The sequence below is a fragment of the Chiloscyllium punctatum genome, chromosome 1 (genome assembly GCF_047496795.1).
Source record: "Chiloscyllium punctatum isolate Juve2018m chromosome 1, sChiPun1.3, whole genome shotgun sequence".
Lineage (NCBI taxonomy): Eukaryota > Metazoa > Chordata > Chondrichthyes > Orectolobiformes > Hemiscylliidae > Chiloscyllium > Chiloscyllium punctatum.
The window spans coordinates 19,944,088-19,957,178 of NC_092739.1; positions in this window are offsets into that span (position 1 = coordinate 19,944,088).

Genomic DNA, 13,091 nt, shown 5'->3' on the forward strand with positions numbered 1-13,091 from the left:
AGTACAATGGGTGAGTGGGGGAGGGGATGAAGGTGATAGGTCAAGGAGGAGAGGGTGGAGTGGATAGGTGGAAAAGGAGCTAGGCAGGTAGGACAAGTCCGGACAAGTCAGGAGGACAGTGATGAGCTGGAAGTTTAGAACATGGGCACACGTATGAGCCCCAGCTATGCCTGTCTCTTTGTTGGCTACGTAGAACAGTTGATCTTCCGTAACTACACCGGCACCACTCCCCACCTCTTCCTCCGCTACATTGATGACTGCATTGGCGCCACCTCGTGCTCCCGCGAGGAGGTTGAGCAATTCATCAACTTCACCAACATATTCCACCCTGACCTTAAATTTACCTGGACCATCTCTGACACCTCCCTCCCCTTCCTGGACCTCTCCATCTCCATTAATGATGACCAACTTGACACTGACATTTTTAACAAACCCACCGACTCCCACAGCTACCTGGATTACACCTCTTCCCACCCTACCTCTTGCAAAAATGCCATCCCGTATTCCCAATTCCTCCACCTCCACTGTATCAGTTCCACCACAGAACACGCCAGATGGCCTCCTTCTTTAGAGACCGCAATTTCCCTTCCCACATGGTAAAAGATGCCCTCCAACGCATCTCGTCTACATCCCGTACCTCCGCCCTCAGACCCCACCCCTTCCAACTGTAACAAGGACAGACGCCCCTGGTGCTCCCCTTCCACCCTACCAACCTCCGCATAAAACAAATCATCCGCCGACATTTCCGCCACCTCCAAACAGACCCCACCACCAGGGATATATTTCCCTCCCCACCCCTTTCCGCCTTCCGCAAAGACCGTTCCCTCCGTGACTACCTGGTCAGGTCCACGCCCCCCTACAACTCATGCTGGCACTTTCCCCTGCCACCGCAGGAACTGTAAAACTTGCGCCCACACCTCCTCCCTCACCTCTATCCAAGGCCCTAAAGGAGCTTTCCACATCCATCAAAGTTTTACTTGCACATCCACTAATATCATTTATTGTATCTCCGGGACACCCACACCAATCAACCACACCGCCCCGTGGCCCAACATTTCAACTTCCCCCTCCCACTCTGCCGAGGACATGGAGGTCCTGGGCCTCCTTCACCGCCGCTCCCTCACCACCAGACGCCTGGAGGAAGAACGCCTCATCTTCCGCCTCGGAACACTTCAACCCCAGGGCATCAATGTGGACTTCAACAGTTTCCTCATTTCCCCTTCCCCCACCTCACCCTAGTTCTAAACTTCCAGCTCAGCACTGTCCCCATGACTTGTCCGGACTTGTCCTACCTGCCTATCTCCTTTTCCACCTATCCACTCCATCCTCTCCTCCCTGACCTATCACCTTCATCCCCTCCCCCACTCACCCATTGTACTCTATGCTACTTTCTCCCCACCCCCACCCTCCTCTCGCTTATCTCTCCATGCTTCAGGCTCACTGCCTTTATCCTGATGAAGGGTTTTTGCCCAAAACGTCGATTTCGAAGCTCCTTGGATGCTGCCTGAACTGCTGTGCTCTTCCAGCACCACTAATCCAGAATCTGGTTTCCAGCATCTGCAGTCACTGTTTTTACCTCGTTGTTTTTAATATCTAGAGAGGCATAAGTTTAAGGTGAGAGGGAGAAAGTTTGAAGGAGATATGCAAAGTCAATTTTTATACGGAGGGTGGTTGGTGCCTGGAACAGACTGCCGGGGAAGTGGTAGAAACAGGTATGATAGCAATGTTTAAGAAGCATTTAGACAGGCACATGAACAGGCAGAGAGTAGAGGGATACGGACCATGAGCAGGCAGACGGGAATAATTTAGAATAGGATTATGATCGGCACAGAGGGTCTGTTCTATGTTCAGTTATGAACCATTGGTATATCACTCTGCTAAAGAAAACTCTTAAAGCCTTTACAACCCCCCTCAAATTTCTACAGACATGAAAAAGAAACATGGGTATTATGGTTAGAGGGAAAGACTGAAAGACAGTTCAGTGGCTCCTGAGATGACTCATCATTTTTGTACGGGTCAGAATGTTGCTTCTTAGTCATCATAAGATATAAAAGATCTATGACTAATCAATTAAAAATCATAGCTTACAACAACTGCTGAAGGAAAGAGAAACTTTTTTTTTAGGCTTAAATTAGCTTTACTCCAGAGAAAAGAGTTGGATCCTAAGCTGGTGCTGGGCTGAAGGCTTTTCTGTATCTTAATCATAATTGCAAATTTTTCAACTATGTCAGAACCAATCACATAACTGATAGTCAGCAGTTATTAATAACTGGTCACTGGTTCACTGGCAGCACAAGTGAACCAGTTAGTTATACCAACCAATATTCCATTTTTTACATATCTCTTTGGGTCCAGCTCATTGACAAACTACACTTCAATTGCTGCTTGAACACAGCAGCTAGCTGTGTAAATAATGCTCACAATAATTACATAGAACTTAGAACAGTACAGCACAGCACAGTACAGGCCCTTTGGCCCTTGATGCTGTGCCAATCTTTTATCCTATTCTAAGATCAAACTAACCTACATACCCTTCATTTTACTATCATCCATGTGCCTATCCAAGAGTCACTTAAATGTCCCTAATGTATTTGAGTCTACTGTCAATGCTGGCGGTGCATTCCACACACCCACCGCTCTCTGTGTAAAGAACTGACCTCTGACATCTCCCCAAATTTTCCTCCAATGACCTTAAAATTATGCCCCCCATTTCTGTCCTGGGGAAAAGTCTATGGCTATCCATTCTATCCATGCCTCTCATTATCTTGTACACATCTATCAAGTCACCATGCATCCTTCTTCGCTCCAATTAGAAAAGCCTTAGCTCCCTCAACTCTTCTTCATAAGACATGCCCTCCAGCCCAGGCAGCATTCTGGTAAATCTTCTCTGCACCCTCTCTAAAGCTTCTTATATCTATCCTTCTTATAATGACACATCCAGAACTGAACAAAATATTCCAACAGTGGTCTAACCAGGGCTCTACAGAGCTGCAGCAAAACCTCACGGCTCTTAAACTCAATTCCCCTGCTAATGAAAGCCAACCCATCATACACCTTCTTAACCATCTTATCAACTTGGTTGGCAACTTCGAGGACTCTATGGACATGAACCCGAAGAGCCCCCGTTCCACCACACTGCCTGTAATCCTGCCTTTAACCCTGTAATCTGCATTCAAATTCAACTGTCAAAATGAATCACTTCACACTTTTCCAGGATGAACTCAATCTGCCATTTATCAGCCCAGCTCTGCAACCTGTCGATGTCCCATTGCAACCTATAACAGCTCTCCACACTATCCCAAATCCACCAACCTTCATGTCATCGGCAAACTTACTAACCCACCCTTCCACTTCCTCAGCAATGTTATTTATAAAAATCATAAAGAACAGAAGTCGCAGAACCTATGTCTGCAGAACACCACTTGTCACTGAGCTCCAGGCTGAATACTTTCCATCTACTATCACCCTCTGTCTTCTATGGGTCAGCCAATTCTATATCCAGACAACCAAATTTCCCTAAATCCCATGCCTCCTTACTTTCTCAATGAGCTTACCATGGGGAACCTTAACAAGCACCTTGTTAAAATCCATGTACAGAGGAATCTCGATTATCTGAATATCAATTACCCGAATTTTGGATTATCCAAAGAAGATCTCATGGTCCTGATAGACACATTACCTCAAAGAGGTGTAACCACGTCATTTGTCATTTATCACGTCATTTATTTACAATGATTAAAAATGAATTCTGCTTGCTGAATTGCTGCTGTGAACAGTCCTGGACATTGATGGAAGCACAGGCACCATCTCCAAATGATTGTCCTCTCGCCCTCTCTCTCTCACCCCATATTTTTGCTGGAGTCCTACACAGTGGTGTACCCTAAGCCCCCCCCTCCCCAGATAATCTCTCCAACATTGTCCTGTACAGGGCAGAGTGGGAACTTGTCAAAACATTGTCGGCGTGTGTGTGCGTGGGCGTGTGTGTGTGTGGGCATGTGTGTGCGTGGGCATGTCTGTGTGTGGGCATGTGCATGTATGTTGTGTGTGTAAGTGTTATTTTGAGACTGAGGCTCACCCCCAAAGGCAGCAGCAGTCTTACTGTTGGTGTCCAGTCTTGCTGCCGTCTCCATTTCTGAGGTGTGGCGGCTGGAGGTAGGGGAGGAGGGGGTTGCACGGTGTGCTGCTGCCTAGTCTCATGAACGGAGAGCAGACGTCGCAAGTATTGACTCTGTCAATCCCACTGAAGTGAAGCAGGTTTCAGCAATGCTGCAGGTCCCTTACACACAAGTGTGCATCTGTTCAGAAACAAACCCTGAGATAGAGAGAGGGAGCAAGGCAGGCAGAGTGAGGAGTAAGGCAACTTCAGAAAACTCTGAGTCTCAGTGGAGAGACATTGAATCAGTTATCCGAATAATCAATTATCCGAACAAAATACTGCCTGCCCATCTCATTCAGATAATCGAGGTTGCTCTGTCCATCACATTCACTGCTCTACCTTCATCAATATGTTTTGCCACATCTTCAAAGAATTCACTAAGGCTTGTGAGGCATGACCAAAACCATGCTGACTATCTTTAATCAAACTATGCTTTTCCAAGTAATCATAAATCCTGTTTCTCAGATTGTCAGATTACTTTCTTTCAAAACATGCTTCTATAATCATTGAGTGTGTAAAACAGTTCATTTCTCATTTCAGATCACAATTAAAAATACAGAATAGTGAAAAGAAATATTGTTTTTACAATATTACATTTTAAAAAAAGCATCTTCAAAACGCATCTAAAATTCTTTTTTAATTTCTGAGCCACATTTATAAAGCTGAACATTGCAGTTTGGATGTTTCCTTGTGAGGACTGTGCTCCCTTAAATGTGGTAGGATTGGTCTTATGTCAATACAACAGATGTGGCAGTGACTCCAATGCATGTTCAGGGAAAAGTTTAATGACATATTTTTGGCAGGGTTTTCACCTTCCTTGGGAACCCTGCAGATGATGAAAAGACTATCCGTATTGTAGCAAAACACCACCATCTGCAGCAGTTTAATTCATCATTATTCCTAAGGCCAGGAAACATGCTTGGTCTCTGCAATATTTGATGTGCTGGGCTGCACTGTTCGCGATGGGCATTTAACTTTTTCAAGTTTTTCAAGTCTGTTTTTCAGTCTCAAATGTTCCTCACATGCAACATTCTGATGGCGGTGAAAATGTCGCATCTCATGTATAATGGGCCTGCCTGCCTAGGTTACTCCTATTCCTTTCTGAGCAGCTGCTTTCGCCATGAATACGAGGGAATCTGTCATCAGACAAGTTTATTTTCCTTAAATGCAGTTACAACAGGAAACTTGCAGAGATGATTTGTCTTCAGGCAGGAAATTCCACCAACCTTTAAATCTGAGGGGGTACAGTGGGGCAAGGCTTTGAGAGACTCCCATTCATTGCTGGTGATTCTCTCTTGAATATCCGGGAAAGCTTGATGCACTTGATGCTTAATGTTCGATGCTTAACAAATAGAATTCAGAGTGCAATTTTGTAACCCCAAAAGGGAATGTTGGAAGCCTAAAATGAATTGAGGAGGGGAGGAGCATTCTTTCAAAAAAGAAAATCCTTTAACAATCACATGGAATGATCCAGTTTTTCTAAGCTGCTCAATCTTTCTCAAAACTGCTCTGGCGTTGTGATGTTATATAGGAGAGTTGACCAAGTTTATCAGTGACTGGCAGGAGAGAGTAAGGAATCCTGATTGGATGGGGAAACAGTATGGGCGGTTTGGTATTCTGTTTTGGAGCACACGTCTTCTCTTAGCTTGGCCTCAGACACAACTATTAAATGATGTGCACTGGCTGACAGTATGAATGCTTCAAGCATAATTTAAGAGGACCCACAGTCAGTGCTGGAAGAAATTCCACTAGCTCAGTAGGAGAAAAGGAAGTGGGCAACAAATTTTCTTTTCATGCAGGTCATTCTGTTATAGCGCATATTTTGTCAACGTGAACTTTTCTACAGTGCAAACTTTTAAAAAGTGTGTTGGCTGTAATGCAATTACAGCGCCAAAACTTTTAAGCACTGTTTCTAAAGCGTGATTTTTCTATAACGCAGGGTTGCTCAAGAACACAACTGTCACATTATATAAGGACTGACTGTACATTAGCTGTTACTTAAGTCATCTTGGTCTTCTTGCTCATCCTTTCTTTCTCTCCCTTTCCTTCTGTCCATCATTCTCAATGGAGTTGTACCATGAGCTTTTCACTCTTATTGTAGCTCTTCTCTGATGTCTGGTTACATCATTCTCTCCTCAAAACCCTTATGGAATTATATATATTTGGAAGATGTAATTAATTGCAAGGGCTTAGAAATATGGAACTGAGAGTAGAATAGAAAAATAACTGGCTTGAATTCTACCACACTTCTCAATTTCCAAATCAGAAGAATTCCGTTCAGTGGCTTATCATCGTCATCATCTTGGCAAACAGTGCTACACTGTCCTTTACCACAGGTACAAATCAACATTTGGAACAATGAATCATTCTTTGGCCACAAGATCAGGTCAGAGGCTGTGGATTCTGGGATGAATAATTCACCTGCCTGCCATGAAGGCACTGTAAGGTGTGTAATGGAATAGCCACCCACTTGCCTGGATGGGTCAAGCCCCAACAAGACTCAAGAAGCTCCATCCAGGACAACACAAACAGCTTATCTAACACTGTCAACATTCACCCCTTCATCACAGATGCATAGTGACAGTCAAGTTTACCACCTACAAGATGCAGCAACTTATCAAGTCTAGTCAGATAGTACCCACCAACACCTAGCAGGACAAGGGGAGCAGATACATGGGAACACCACCACCTGCAAGTTCCCCTCCAAGCCACTCACCATTCTGACTTGGAAATATATTATTGTTTCTCCACTGTTACTGGAACTCTCTCCCTGACAACCTCTGATGTAGCTACACCACATGGACTGCCATGGTTCATTAAGGCAGCACACCACCACTTCTCAAGACCTGCCAGGGATAGGAAATACATGCTGACATAGCCAGAAATGTGAATGAATAAGAATAAAATACCATCCTCTTTTTAGTGTGTTTGTATGTCTTATTGTTAAGATAGCAATTATTTTCAATGTTTTCCTCTTCATTGACTAGATATGCACATCATTCAAGTCTTATAAGCTGAACACATCAATATTTACAGATGCAAAGCAAATGTTTATAAAACCTGAAATTTATGAGGACGGCATTTGAACTCGGTAACATGACAGTCAAACTCAACATAAAACATGACCTCAGGAACACAATGTCACTTTCAGTTTTGCCACAACTGTTTATAAGAGCAGTCTCCACCTGACACACACACATGTGCTTCTCCCAGTGGGGGAACAGAGGAATGCTAGAAGCAGGTGCTGATGATGTGAGCAAAAGCTGTTTGAATTCTAATTTAAATGAAAACATCTGTCTCAATGACCATCTGAGTACTGAAACCAAAGGGGAAAAAATAGCAGCAGAAAACCTAGATAAGCACTGTAGAATCACTCTGTGTAAATATTTCTCCAAAATATATATTCCCAAGCAGACATGAGAAAAGGACAAAATGTAAAGTTAAATTTTATTTGCTGTTTTAAAGACTTGTTGAGATTTGCAACTTACTTAATTAGATACCAACAAATGTGGAAGAGTGTAAGGATTTAAGAATCTATGTAAACAAGTTACGAACCTGAATGCACAGATACAAATTAACTAATAGAATATTATTCTTCTTTTCAAGGCTGGTGTGATTCAAAAGTGAGAAAGTGCTGCTTCAGTTGGATAGATCCTTGGACAGTTCATACCTGGGATATTGCATTCAGTATTGGAATATTGAACCAAGGATTCAATGGAATGATACCTAGACATAAATAGTTATGAAGGCAGATTGCAAAAGCTTGTCTTCTATTCCCTTGAGCTGAAAAGGCTGAAGTCTAAGCAGTTAAAGTGATTATGAGATCCTATAGGCATGAAGAAACCTCTGACAGCAGAAACTAGAATGAGTGCTCAGAATCTTAGAACCAGTGATAGATCATTCAGGAATAAAGTGAAGAGGAATTGTTTTTGGATCTTTAAATTTATCTTCTCACAAGTCACTAACACAGCTGATTCTAGTGGATTAATTTACTTGACACATCTATCAAATTCAAGTTCAGTAATGTGTGTCCAGAAATGTCAGTAACAATTTTGGGTCATTTGTACGAGCTAGCTCCACAACATTAGCCATGGACATTGCCTCCAGACCATATGGTTATGGCAAAGGGAACTCTTGACACTTCACATCAGAATCACAGATGTAGCCAGCAGACTTCCGATATCATATGCAGATTGCCAACTGGTTCCCAAGTCAATTCCTACTGCTAGAACTTCAGCTAAGAGAACAGTTAGGCGTAGCATATTTCTTCAAGTAATGTACAGAACTACATTAATCATACGGTATTATTTCGAGCACTTTGAAAAACAGCTTGTAAACTCAAATCAGATGCATTTAAGCACCAAACGCATGTCTTCATGAATTAATATTATGTTAACTTCAACATATGCTGTAGTTTACCATTCCCTTCTATTAAAGAAAATGAAGCATTGAAAGCACAATTAAACTAATTATGCAATGTTTCCATGGAGCAGCCTCCAAGGTTATGGCAGGTAATTGGGAGACAACCACAACATGTTATTGCCTTAGCTCAGTTTGTTTTGCAGATCATTGAATAGATAGTTTAAATAAGCAGATTATGGTGTATGCACATTTGAAACAAATTTCCTATTTAACCAAGCACAGGTATCAGCAACTCCAAATATAATCCCAATCGTTAGTCAAGGGTGGCACTAATGCTGTATGGTGCAACACACAGCAAAATCCCATAAGACCATATGACATTGGCACAGAAGTAGGCCATTTGGCCAATCAAGCCTTTGTCACCATTCAATGAGATCATAGCTAATCTGATGATCTTCAGCTCCACTTTCCTACCATATCATCACAATCCTCAATCCCCTCAATGATTATAGGGTGATCTCAGCCTTGAATTTTCTTATTCAACACCTCTCTGCAGAAAAGTATTCCACAGATTTGCTACCCTCCTTATCTCTGCCTTAAATGTGTGACCCTTTATTCTGAAATTATGCCCTCCAGTCCTAGAGTTTCCCACAAGGGGAAACAAACTCTTGACATCTACCTTGTCAAGTTTCAATAAGATCATTCTATTCTTCCAACCTCCAATGAGTATAGGCCCAACCTTCTCAAATTCTCCTCATTTAAAAAAAAAACCTTCCATAGCTGGGATCAACAGAGTGAAGCTTCACTGAACTGCATCCAATGTCAGTGTATCTTTTCATAGATGAGAGGACCAAAATGACAGTGTTGTCTAATAATTGTGGTACCATCACTGACCCCTGTAGTACTCCACCAGTTAAAAGTTAGCATTCTGAAAATGCCCCCCTTATCCCAACTTCTATTAGCCTCCTATTATTGAGTCAATCCCGCGTCCATGCGAAAATACTGTCTCCAACACCATAGGCTCTTTTCATATTACATAGCCTTATGTGTAGTACTTTACCAACACACACTTTGGAAATCCAAATAAATTACAGCTACTGGCTTCTCTTAACAAATAGGATAGGTAATCTCCTCAAAGAGTTCCAACACATTTGTCAGGCATGATTTCTCCATCATGAAACATGCTTACTCTGTTTAATCATATTATATATTCCTAAATGCTCTGCTGTTACACTCTCTATATGTCAGGCTTTAATGTTTTTCCAATGACAGATCTTAAGTTAACTGGCCTTAAGTTAGGTATGCTTTTGTATTTATCTTCCCTTTTGAATAAGAGTGTTACAATGACTTTGAAACCACCTTTTCAGAATCCTATCTATGTAGTTACTTCCATTAATACCCTGGGATATAACCCATAAAGTCGAGGCCTCTCCTCCTATTATTTTTCCTCAAACTTTTTCCTAATGATAACTATGATGCTTATTTCCTCCCTTCATTGTACCCCTAGATTATTTAATATTTTTGTATTATTAATGTCTTCGGCAGTGAAGACTGATGCAGAATATTTATTCAACTCCTTTACCAGAAGAAAATGACTCTGCAAGGTATTTTTTTTCCTTTTCCTTTATATATTTAAAAGCATTGTTTAGTATTAGTTAGTTGAGTTAAAGGCAAGGCTTACAATGTCAGGGGACCTCAGACCCGTGGCATGTGGCTCTTGCTTGATGTGGGAGCTCAGGGACATGGCTGACATTCCTGACTCTTACACCTGTGAGAAGTGTGTCCAGTTGCAGCTCTTGTTTGACTGTATGATGGTTCTGGAGCTGCAGATGGCCTCATTATGGAGCATCTGTGATGCTGAGGAGGTGGTGGAAAGCACATATAGTGAATGGGTAACCAAAAGGCAGAGAAAAAATAGGAAGGCAGTGTTGGTGTCTCATGCGGTCGTCTGCCTCCAAGACAGGTATATCGTTTTGGATACTGTTGTGGGAGATGGCTCACCAGGGGAGGGCAACAGTTGTCAAGATCATGGCACCGTGGCAGGCTCTGCTGTTCAGAAGGGCAGGAAAAAAACTCGTAGGGCCATAGTCATAGGAGATTCTATTGTGAGGGGAGTAGATAGGCAGTTCTGTGGCCTCCCAGGTGCTCGGGTCAGGGATGTTACTGATTGGCTGCAGAGCATTCTGAAAGGGGAGGGTGAACAGCTAGTTGTCTTGGTGCATATCGACACCAATGATACAAGCAAAAAATTAGATGAGGTCCTGAAAGCAGAATTCAGGGAGCTAGGAGAGAAGTTAAAGCGGAGGACCTCAAAGGTAGTGATCTCAGAATTGCTACCAGTGCCACGTGCTAGCCAGGATAGAAATGAAAAACAAGGTAGGATTAACTTGTAGCTTGAGGGATGATGTGGAGGGAAGGGGCCAGATTTGTGGGACATTGGGACCAGTTCTGAGGAAGGTGCGACTATTACAAAATGTCTAGTTTGAACCAGACTGGAACTAATGTCCTTGGGGGAGTTTTCCTACTGCTGTTGGGGAAGGTTTTAAACTAATGTGGCAGGGGGCTGGGAACCAGAAGAGAAGATTAATAGACAGTGAGATGGAAACTACAGACTGTAAGAATCATGATGTTAGCATTACCAAGGGGAAGAGTAGGCAGGGAGCAGATGAATGCAAAGGAACTGGTAGTCTGAAGTGCAAATACTTTAATGCAAGGAGTCTAGTGGGTAAGGCTTGGATTGGTGCTTGGGAGCATGACGTTATTACAATCACAAAGATTTGGTTGAAGGAAGAGCATGATTGGCAACTAAATGTTCCAGGATATAAATGCTTCAGACAGGACAGGGAGGGAACTAAAAAGGGGGGGAAAGTGTTGCATTGCTGGTCAGGGAAGATATCATGGCTGTTCTGAAGGAGGACTGATATCGAGGGCTTGAGCAGTGAGGCATTATGCATAGAGCTGAGAAATAAGAAGGGTGCAGTTACAATGTTGGGGCTGTATTACAGGCCTCCCAACAGTGAGTGTGAGGTAGAAGAACAAATAAGTAAACAGATTATGGAAAGATGTAGAGGCAACAGGGTGGTGGTGATGGGAGATTGTAATTTTCCCAACATTGACTGGGATTTACTTAATCCACTCAGAGGTCTGGATGGGGCAGAATTTGTAAGGAGCATCCAGGAAATTTTTCTGGAGCAGTATGCCAATAGGCCAAATGGGGAAGGGGCCATATTGAACGTGGTGTTGGGGAATGAGCCAAGCCAGGTGGTAGGAGTTGCAGTGGGGGATTTCTTTGGAAATAGTGACCACAATTCTGTAAGTTTTAGAATACTCATAGACAAAGATAAGAGTGGTCCTAAGGGAAGATACTAAACTGGGCCGAGGCCAATTATATCAAAATTTGGCAGGAGCTGGGAAGTGTGGAATGGGGGCAGCTGTTTGAAGGGAAGTCTACATTTGTCATGTGAGAGGCTTTCAAAGATAGTGCAGGATAGGCATGTCCCTTTGAAAACAAGGAATAGGAAAGGCAAGATTTGTGGACCATGGATGACAGGAGAAATCGTGCGACTAGCCAAGAGGAAAAGGGGGGCGTACATAAGGTCCAGGAAACTAAGAACAGATGGGCCTTGGAGGAATATCGGGAGAGTAGGACCAGTCTTATATGAGGAATCAATTGGGCTGAAAAGGGTCATGAAATATCTTTAACGAGTAGAATTAAGGAGAATCCCAAGGGCTTTTATTCATATATAAGAAACAAGAGGGTAACTAGAGAAAGGGTTGGTCCACAAAAGGATAAGGAAGGAAGGTTGTGTGTTGAACCTGATAAAATGGGTGAGATTCTCAATGATTACTTTGCATCAGTGTTCACGGAGGACAGGGACATGAATGTTGAGGTTAGAGATAAAAGTTTGTTCAGGTAGGCTAAAGAATATTAAGATGGAAAAATCCCCAGGACCAGATAGGATCTATCCCAGGTTGTTGAAGGAGGGGAGACAGGAAATAGCTGGGTCCCTGGCAGGTATCTTTGTAGCATCTTTAAACACAGGTGAAATGTTGGAGGACTAGAGGGTTGCTAATATTATCTCCCTGTACAAGAAGGGTAGTAAGGATATTCCCAGAAACTACAGACCAGTGAGCCTGATGTCAGTGGTGAGAAAGATGCTGGAGAAGGTACTGAGGGATAGAATCTATTTATATTTGGAAAAGAATGGGCTTATCAGTGATAGACAACATGGTTTTGTGTGGGGGAGATTGTGCCTTACCAACTTAATTGAGTTCTTTGAGGAGGTGATTCCCCATGGTAAACTAATGGAGAAAGTGAAGTTGTATGGTGTGCAGGGTGTTCTAGCTAGGTGGATAAAGAACTGGTTGAGCAACATGAAACAGAGAGTAGTAGTTGAATACAGTTCTTGAAATGGAGAAAGGTGACCAGTGGTGTTCCACAGAGGTCAGTGTTGGAGTCATTGTTGTTTGTAATATACATAAATGATCTGGAAGAGGGCATTGGTGGTATGATCAGCAAGTTTGCAGATGACACAAAGATTGGTGGAGTAGCAGAAAGCATAGGGGACGATCA